The sequence below is a fragment of the Vulpes lagopus genome, chromosome 3 (assembly GCF_018345385.1).
Source record: "Vulpes lagopus strain Blue_001 chromosome 3, ASM1834538v1, whole genome shotgun sequence".
Lineage (NCBI taxonomy): Eukaryota > Metazoa > Chordata > Mammalia > Carnivora > Canidae > Vulpes > Vulpes lagopus.
In genome coordinates this window covers 71362831-71373242 of record NC_054826.1, presented here as the reverse complement: position 1 = coordinate 71373242, position 10412 = coordinate 71362831, and the positions used below count along the sequence as shown (strand labels likewise).

The 10412-nt window shown below is 37.3% G+C and overlaps 1 pseudogene; it reads right to left on the bottom strand.

Annotated features, from left to right (window-relative positions):
• Positions 1-6847: 6847 nt before the first annotated feature.
• Positions 6848-7912, bottom strand: LOC121487882 (annotated as a pseudogene).
• Positions 7913-10412: the final 2500 nt, after the last annotated feature.

The following is a 10412-nucleotide window of genomic DNA, read 5'->3' as shown; positions in this document are numbered from 1 at the left end:
CGCTAGTAACTCCATGGGTCACACTTTAAGAATATCTTGAGTCTCTCTAACACAGTGGCATCAAAAGAGTGAACTATTTAATATTTTCGCCCCTGTGTTCAAAAATTATGCAAGATCTTGATAATTCTAATTAACCCACCTTATATTTTATCATGTAATAATAACGCTATGCAGAAGTTGAATATAGGTGATGAAATCATTTCACTAGACTTAACACATTAGCTCCTCATTTCTAGTTTTTTTTTTTTTTTAAGATTTTATTTATTTATTCATGATAGTCACACACAGAGAGAGAGGCAGAGACATAGGTAGAGGGAGAGGGAGAAGCAGGCTCCATGCAGGGAGCCCGACGTGGGATTCGATCCCGGGTCTCCAGGATCGCGCCCTGGGCCAAAGGCAGGCGCCAAACCTCTGTGCCACCCAGGGATCCCTCATTTCTAGTTTTTTGCTATAGAAGCTTGAATACTACCAAATAGAACAACTCTATTTTTTTCTCACATAAATTTTTTTAAGTCTCAAAATTGTCTCTGGTGTTCTAACCAATTTTCCTTTGGTTTTCTAAGAAATTACATCCAGTGTATTCCAATTAATTGATAAATTAAAGTACTTTGAAGTTTACTAATTGTGAAGATCACAGAGATCTAGCAGCTTGGCCATAGCTCCTAAGTGATTTCATTGTGTCCTGGCTATCAGCTGCACAAGACACAGTTTTTCTAAAAGCCAACAATTCTAAGTCACCCTCATTTTTTCTTTTGATACTAAGAGTAAATAAGTTGTCAGGAAACACGGATATCTGTAAGTAAAATAACATTCTCTAGTACCTTCTCACCTTTTTCTCTTTCACATCCTGATTTTGCCCTACTTTATTACTTATTGCCATATTATAAAGTAAGCCTATATTAAATTCTACCTAAAGATACCATAGGTACTTAGGATATTAAAATACAGTAGTTTTGACAGCTCTCTAATCATAGTGAGATTTTATTCTCATAATCTGAAAACATGGCCTGAGTATATGCATATGAATAATGAGAATCTGGGCTCTGCTATCCTTTATCTCAGAAACACACTGATCAGAAAAGTTGGTTCTAGCATCAGATTGACCATATTCATTTCTTATTTCTTACTTTCATCCCTTGATTGCTTTTTACACTTGGGTAAATGATTTTCAACCTCTCTGATTCAGTTTTCTCATCAGTATAAAGGACTTGATCATAATAGTACCTCCCTCATAACTTTTAGGAATATAAAATTAGTTAGCATACATAAAACTCTGTTTGTTATATCATCTTATAAATTGTAGCTAATCTGTTAATTTATTCAAAGGTTAAGAGAAAGCATAGTTTGTTGTTTTGCAAGTGTCAATAATTCACTATGAAATTAGAGCTCGCTTTATTATTTGTAAGTTGAATATAGGGTTCTAGATATCTTCTGAAGTGCAGGTTACAATTAAATTGCTAATTATAGAGCACTGCTAAAGGTGTGCTGTGTGAAGTCTATTATCAGTTCTATTCTGTTTTTTTTTTTTTTTTTTTACTGTTAGCTACAATTCCTCTAAAAGAGTTGAAGTCAGCCTTTATTTTAAAAGCGCTTTAAACATTTCACTGAAATAATTTAATGTATTGGTATTAATGGGATTCTCATAATAAAGAAGAATAAATGGGCTAGCTGTTAAGAATATTGAAAGAATTAGGGGCAGTGGATTTAAAATGCCCTCTTCAACTTTCCTCAGATATTATAAATGTAACCATTAATATGCAGTTTCCTACTAAAGTTCAGGATATTTGAAAGATTTTTTTTCTTTTTATGATTTAGAAATGGTGGTTAAAATATGCTGAAAGAATAAGCCTTGGGTTTTTTTAATATATGAAAATACTCTGAAATCATAACTGAGGCAATTTTTCCTGTACCTCTAAAATATCTATTTAATTTAAGACAGGAAGAAATTGGCATACAGAACTGGTATAGAAGTGTCAGTAAATGTTAGAGTGGATTTTGGAAGTCTTTCCAGTATATAATTAGTAAGTATGTGTACATTAGGTTGCTTTGGGAGAATATAATACCTTGGAACTCTACATCATAATAATAACCACCATTTATTAAATATGTGCTGCATGTGAGGCTACAGAATGTTATGTTTTAATCTTATCTTTCAATAACCAGTGCTGAGTTGTGTTACAGAGTTAACATCGGCATCACCACCATCTAAATTCTCCTCAACTTCAAAAAATACTAGGAACTAAGTTTCACTAAATTCACTTGCATCTGTAGTTCTCACCCAGAGTTTGAAATAAGGAATCCTGTCTGAGACAGGAAAAACAGATTATTATCTTCCAGAGCTTCCCAGGAGCTCCTGGAAGATGCAAGACTCAATGCGACTTTCAGATGAGCTTCTTGAGAAGAACCTGCATCACAACTATAGGCTGAGACCATCCAGAGATACTTTGCCAAACATCTTGAAACCTGGCTTCGGGCCAAACTCCTCATGATCATCTATCTTTTTCGCTTTTGACTGACATTGGTGATGTTGGCTTCTCTGACCTTCATTCCCTCAGACTTTCTAACGATTGTTCAGACTTTAAAGCCCTTCATAGTGGTAATATATAGTGGCTTCTATTTTCTTTCTCTTTTAAATTTTTTTATTAAGACTGATTTTCATTTCAGTATAGTTAATATACAGTGTCACATAAGCTTCAGGTGTACAATATAGTGATTCACCAATTCTACACTTTACACAGTGCTCATCATGGCAAGTGCATGACTTAATCCCCATTACCTATTTCACCCATCCCCCACTCACCTCTCCTCTGCTCACCATCAGTTTGTTTTTTACAGTTAGGAGTCTTTCTTGGTTTATCCCTTTCCATCTCTCTTTTTTTTCCTTTTCTCATTTGTTTTGTTTCTTAAATTCCACATATGAATGAGATCATATGGTATTTATCTTTCTCTTACTGACTTATTTCACTTAGCATTACATTAACAAGAGTCATCCATGTTATTGCAAATGGCAAGATTTCATTCTTTTTATGCATGAAAAATTCCATTCTGTATATACATCATATCTTCTATATCCATTTATCTATCATTGGGCACTTGGACTATTTCCATAATTTGGCTATTGTAAATAATGCTGCTATAAACAGAGAGGTGTATTTATCCCTTGTAATTAGCATTTTTGTATTTTTTGGTTAAAAACCCAATACTGTGATTGCTGGATCATACAGAAGTTCTATTTTCAACTTTTTGAAGAACCTCCATACACTTTTCCAGAGTGGCTGCACCAGTTTGAATTCCCACTAGCAGTATAAAAGGGTTCCTTTTTCTTCAGATCCTCATCAACCCTTACTGGTTCTTATGTTATTGATTTTTAGCTATTCTGACAGATTTAAGATGATATCTTACTGTAGTTTTGATTTACATTTCCCTGATGATGAGCGACATTGAGCATCTTTTCATATGTCTGTTGGCCATCTGGCTGTCTTCTTTGGAGAAATGTCAATTCATGTCTTTTACCCATTTTTAATTGGATTATTTGGCTTTTGGATATTGAGTTGTGTTAGTTCTTCATATAGTTTATATACTAACCCTTCATCAGATAAGTTATTTGTAAGTATCTTCTTTCAGTAGGTTGCCTTTTAGTTTTGATGGTTGTTTGCTTTGTTGTGCAGATGCCTTTTGTTTTATTGTAGTCCCAGTAGTTTATTTTTGCTTTTTCCTCTCCTAGTCTCAGGAGACATGTCTAGAAAAATGTTACTATGGCTGATGTCAGAGAAATTACTACCTGTGTTCTCTTCTAGGATTTTTATGGTTTCATGTCTCACGTTTAGGTCTTTAATCTATTTTGAGTTTATTTTTGTGTGTGGTATAAGAAAGTGATCCAGTTTCATTATTTTCCATGTAGTTGATCAGTTTTCCTGACACCATTTGTTGAAGACACTGTCTTTTTCCCATTGCATATTTTTTCTTCCTTTCTCAAATATTAATTAACCATATAGTTTTGGGTTTCTTCCTGGATTTTCTACTCTGTTCCTTGGTGATGGTGGCTGGTTTCCCTGATCTTCATTTCCTCAGACTTTCCAACAATTGCTTAAGCTTTTAAACTCTTCCGACTGGTAAAATAGGTGGCTTCTGGTTTCATGATTGAAACTTGACACAGACAAGATGAAATAGGCATCACTATCCTCCTTTAACAAATCAGGAATTTAAGCTCAAAGAGCTTAGATAACATGTTCAAAAATGACATAGCTAATACATGACTACACTGAGATGCACTCCTAATTTATTCAAAGATGCTTTTGTCCAATGATATATATTCTGGGGTAAGTTCCAATAGCGGTGTGTCTTATATTAAATTCATCTATATTGCATTTATTATTTATTTTTTTATTTTTTTAAATTTATGATAGACATAGAGAGAGAGAGAGAGAGAGAGAGAGAGAGAGAGAGAGAGATGCAGAGACACAGGCAGAGGGAGAAGCAGGCTCCATGTCGGGAGCCCGACGCGGGACTCGATCCCGGGACTCCAGTATCACGCCCTGGGCCAAAGGCAGGCGCAAAACGCTGAGCCACCCAGGGATCTCCTGCATTTATTATTTAAAACAAATTAAACAGGCTACATATGGTGGCCACATATACTAATATAAATTTCATGCAGGGGTCCCACGTCGGGCTCCCAGTGCATGGAGCCTGCTTCTCCATCTGCCTGTGTCTCTGCCTCTGTGTGTGTGCGTGTGTGTGACTATCATAAATAAATAAAAATTTAAAAAAAAAAAGGGGAGGGAATCCAAAAATGATATTCATGGACAAAATTGGGTCACATCATCCCTAAAATTCCTTCTTTCTTTACACTGATAGCTTCCAGCATCCAATTATACTTATTGTTGTTCTTTCTCATCTGTGGTACTGAGTGGGAAACTTTCTATGTTCTCTAACAAAACTATTACAAAATAGAAAGCATGCATAGTAGACATCATAGGATCTCATGATTTTATTTACTTCTGTAATTAGAACTTAGATAAATTAGTAAAGGCCTGAGAAATTTTTGTAGTAAGTAACTTGTCTCCTGGGAATGAACAGCCTAAATCTTATTTTCTGCCATGTTCTTCTTGTAATTATTAAAAACAAAAATAAAAAAACAGTCTTTACAGATAAATAACATCTTGTTAACTGGAATGGATTTTACCTTAGCTCATCAGAAATAAAGAACAGTGTCTGATGGCCCTAGAATGCTCCTTAGATCTCATGAAATGTGTATCTATAAGGACTATGTTATTAAATTATCTAACCTCAATTTTTTAACCTGCTGAAAAAAGGCTATTTTTAGAATCCTAATAGAACTCATATTTTAAAGTATTCCAGCTAGGGGTAGTTCCCCTAACTGGAACATTGTATACCATTTTCAAAGGATAAAGTAAGTTGAAAAGATCAAATGAGAAAACATTGCCATGTAATATTTGTGAGGCTTTATGGAAAAGAAAGTATCTCTAGCTTCTCCCACAACTTAATTCTTGTATGCATTAGAACAACTCTATTTCTTTGACCCAACTCAATCAACATTTTTTTAAGATATGAAATGAAAAGAGTTAGTAAGGATAATTCTGAGTTTCTATGATTTGGCATTTAGCAATCATGACTGTGCTTGCTTCACTGATTTTAAGTAATTTAAATGTGTATAAATCAGAATGTACAACTGACATGAATCTAAAAATTTGTTAGGAAATCTGCAGAGGCCTCTTAGGAATTTGAAGAATTCATGGAGAATGGGAAAAGTACCATAGCCAAAAAAACCCCCAGAAAATAGCCTATGCAAGTTGAATTGATTCTGTCATTGGTTTATTATGCCAGTTTCTTTAAACTTATCTGAAATGTGAAATGCCAAATCTGAATGATTCCTATTTATAGTTGTTATAATTATAGCTATAGTATTACTTGTTGAAAAATACATTCACAAATGTATGAAAAAGAAGTAATAACTCTGAAAAATCCGAAGCAGATATTACTGCTCACATTTTAACATACATTATTTTAGTCTCAGTCTTAGTATGTTTGTGTGTGTGTGTGTGTGTGTGTGTAATTCTACCATGTTTAAAATCAATCCTTTGTCACTTTACCCAATTTATTAAGTTTGCTATTCAAATTAAAATTCTTAAAATATTTCAGAATGAATCCTGGAAGACAGTGGAGTAAGAGGACCCTAAGCTCACCCCGTCCCACATTTACAACTAAATATCACTCATTACGTCCAAGTCAATAACCAGACAACAATCCAAAGCCACATCTGAGAGGTTAGGAGGGGCAGAAACAATGGTGGGGAGCTACCTACAGGAGGGAGGGATCTGATGTTATATATAGAGAAAAGCACCCAGGAGCTACACAGGAAAACGGCATCCTCATAATGTCTGGCCTTCTAAACCAAATGGGCTGAATTCTGTTAGTTTGTGTAGCCGCAGGACTTGGAGCCTGAATCTTTAGAAATCAGCTGACTCAGCACTGGGCTAACTGGGAGGCCAAGCGGTAGTGGGGTCCCCCCACTTAAAGACACAATAGCATGAGGAAAGGCAAATACAAGTGACAACTCATGGATTGGAAGTTCAAATATTATTAAGATGTCTATACAACTTAAAGCAATCTATATGTTTAATGCAATCCCAATCAAAATACCACCAGCATTTTTCACAGAACTAGAACAAACAACCTTCAAATTTATAGGGAACTACTAAAGATTCTGAGTAGCCAAAGCAATTTTTTTTTTTGGACTTGAAATATATTTTTATTTTGAGTTTTGTCCTTCATGTTTTATAGAATAAAAAGTTCGGCCTTTTTATTGCATGAAACAAAAATTGGGACGGATGGGGGGGCTGGAGGAGGGGGTTGGGGCTGAGGGGGAGCAGGAGATGCCCCTCCCCCAGCTCCTGGGTAATGACACCTCACTTCGTCTTGCATAATTTCTGGCATCTTCCTGCCTGCAATGCCGGCTCTCTCAGCGTCTCAGAGAAGAGGAGGGGATCACACGCTCATCCTCATCCTTGGAGAAAAATTGTCATTCTGGAAGGAGTGGAGGAAGTTCTCTCCTAGATCGCCATCATCTCAAGGGGTGCCTGGAGGATTGCTGATGCCATTTACGTTGTTAGAAGAATTTTTTGGAAGTCCATCTATGTCACCTGACCCTAACGATCTGTTCATGTGGTGTGGCTCCATGCCCCCCATGCCTCCCATCTGGCCGTGCGAGCCTGGACCCATGGGGAAGTTGGACCGGCTGCCTCCAGGTGGCACCGGATTAATCATTGTGTAGATGTTGTCACTGGAATTTGTTGAATCTGCAGGACTAGGCATGATGGGTGTTCCTGGGGGGCCACCACCACCAGGAGGTCCCAAGTAGGTACCAGGTGATGAGGAGGAGTATGGAGTTGAGTTAGCACTGTTGGGATTTGGCCAGGGCCTGCCAGCTCCCAGGCCCATGTCACCCCTGGGCATGGCGGGGGAGGGAGTTGGGTGGTAGTCTCATGCCGCTGCCATAATTCTGTGGGCCAGGCCCCATGGGCCCCATGCCTCGGGGAGGGCTCATTCTCTCATCGATCCTCCCATGTTGGGGTGCCCTTGTTGTCGGGTGGGATCCATAGAATTGGGCAGCAACTGCTGGGTCCCAGGAACTCCTCCCCGAGGCTGGTTTCCCATTCTGATGGGGGCCTGGGGCCGCCTGCCTATTGCGGTGACATAAAAGGCACCATCAGGGTGGGGCCCCATCAGGCTGCTGGGGTTGTGAGGTGGAGGCTGCGCGTGCGGCCAGGGCTGTGACCCCGGAGGACCCTGAAAGAACCCCGGCGGGATGGGGCCTCCCGGCATCCCATCGTTGGGGGGAATGTCGCCAAGCACAGGGCTCGGGGCAGCTGCTGCACTGCAATCGTGAAAGGCTTTTGCTGTCCGAGGGCACCCCCGAGCCTTTGCCTTTGGCAAACATGGTCTGCAGGGAGGAGGGCGCCGACCCCGCCGACCCCTAGCCAAAGCAATTTTGAGAAATAAAAAGCTAGGGGTATCACAATTCCAGACTTTGAGTTTTATTACAAAGCTGTAGTACTCAAAACAATATGGTTCTGATGCGGAAATAGACTCATAGATCAATACAACGGAAGAAAAAACCCGGAAATAAACCTACAATTATGTGGTCAAATAATCTTTCACAAAGCAGGAAGAATATCCAATGGGAAATAGACAGTCACTTCAACAAATAACGTTAGACAAACTGGGCAGCAACATGCAAAAGAATGAAACTGGACACTTTCTTAGACCATACACAACAATAAACTCAAAATAGATCAAAGACCTAAACATAAGACCTGAAACCATAAAAATCCTAGAAGAGAGCACAGGCAGTAATCTCTCTGACATCGGCCATAGTAATATTTTTCTAGACATGTATCCTGAGTCAAGAGAAATAAAAGCAAAAATAAGCTATGGGGACTACATCAAAATAAAAAAGCTTATGTTCAAAAAAGGAAACTATCAACAAAACTAAAAGGCAACCTACGGAAAGGGAGAAGATATTTGCAAATGACATATCAGATAAAAGGTTAGTATCAAAAAGATATAAGAATTGATATAACTCAACACCCCAACCAAACAATCCAATTAAAAATGGGCACTGTGGGGATCCCTGGGTGGCGCAGCGGTTTGGCGCCTGCCTTTGGCCCAGGGCATGATTCTGGAGACCCGGGATCAAGTCCCACGTCGGGCTCCCGGTGCATGGAGCCTGCTTCTCCCTCTGCCTGTGTCGCTGCCTCTCTCTCTCTCTCTCTCTCTCTTTCTGTGACTATCATAAATAAATAAAAATTTTAAAAAAAATGGGCACTGTGGGTGGTGCCTGGTTAGTTCAGGCAGTTAAGTGTCTGACTCTTGGTTTCAGCTCAGTGTCATGATCCCAAGGTCATCATATGGAGCTCCAAGTTGGGTTCCATGCTTAGCTCAGAGTTTTCTTTGGATTCTCTCTCTCTCTCTCCCCCCTCTGCCTCTCTTTCTGCTTGAGTTCTCTCTCACTCTCTCTTATCACCCTCTCCCTCTCCCCTAAAATGAATAAATAAAATCTTTTTAAAAATGATTGGAAAACATGAACTAACATATCTCCAAAGAAGAAATACAGATGGCTAAGAAAGACATGAAAAGATGTTCAACATCACTCATCATCAAGGAACTGAAAATCAAAGTTCCAATGAGATATTACATCTGTCAAAATAGCTAAAATAAAAAACACAAGAAGCAACAAATATTGGAAAGGATGTGAAGAAAAAGAAACTCTTGTTCAGTGTTGATGGGAATGCAAACTGGAGCAGCCACTGTGGAAGACAATATAGATGTTCCTCACAAAGTTAAAAATAGAACTACTGTATGATCCAGGAATCATACTACTAGGTATTTACCCCTTAAAAACCCAAAACTGTTAATTACAAAGGGTTTGTACATTCCTGTGTTTATAGCAGCATTATTTACAATAGCCCAATTATGGAAGCAGCCCACATGTTTTTTGATAGATGAATGGATAAGGAAGTGGTATATATATACAATGGACTATTATTCACAAAAAAGAATGAGATCTTGCCATTTGCAAAACATGGTTGAAGCTAGACAATATAATGCTAAGTGAAATAAACTGGGTGATGTATATATAGAACTATTGAATCTCTACATTTTACACTTGAAACTAACATAAAGTTTTATGTTAACTATACTAGAATCTAAAATTATTAACAACAAAACAATAACAATAAAAACTTCAGAGTGTTTCCATTACTGTCATCACTATAATGTTGAAATTATTTGTTCAACATATGTTGAATATCAATAATGTTTTATTATTTGTGTGTGAATATGTGTATAAGTGCATTCATAACTTTGTCAGTATTTCTGAATATTTCCTTTGGATATTTTCATTCTTATTTTTCTTCAAATAATTAGACAATTGTACCATCTTTTTCTATTCTAAAAATTATAACATGTGAGATAAAATTACTAGCACAAATTTTATGAATATTCTTCAGAATTGTGTTTCAGTGTGATTTCTAGAAATACACTAAGTTTCATTCCCACCAACAATATCTAAAAGTGATTATTCAATTTTCCTTTTACAGAATGGAGTTCAATTGTTATTTTTAATCCTCTTGTACACAAAATGCATTTGTAGGTCAAATGTGAATTAATTAGAAAATTAATTTTCTAAGATTAAATTAATCTTTTACTGGTGACTGTTTTAGACATTGGATATAAAATTAGTAGATAAGAATGGACTGTGAGTTTCTGAAATTTACACTGGAATGAGGAAGATAGAAATGAATCAAACAATTCCATAAGTAAATGTAAAATTACAACTGTGTTTAGTGCTATGAAGAAGTGTACAAGATGACATGAGATCATAATAGGGAAGT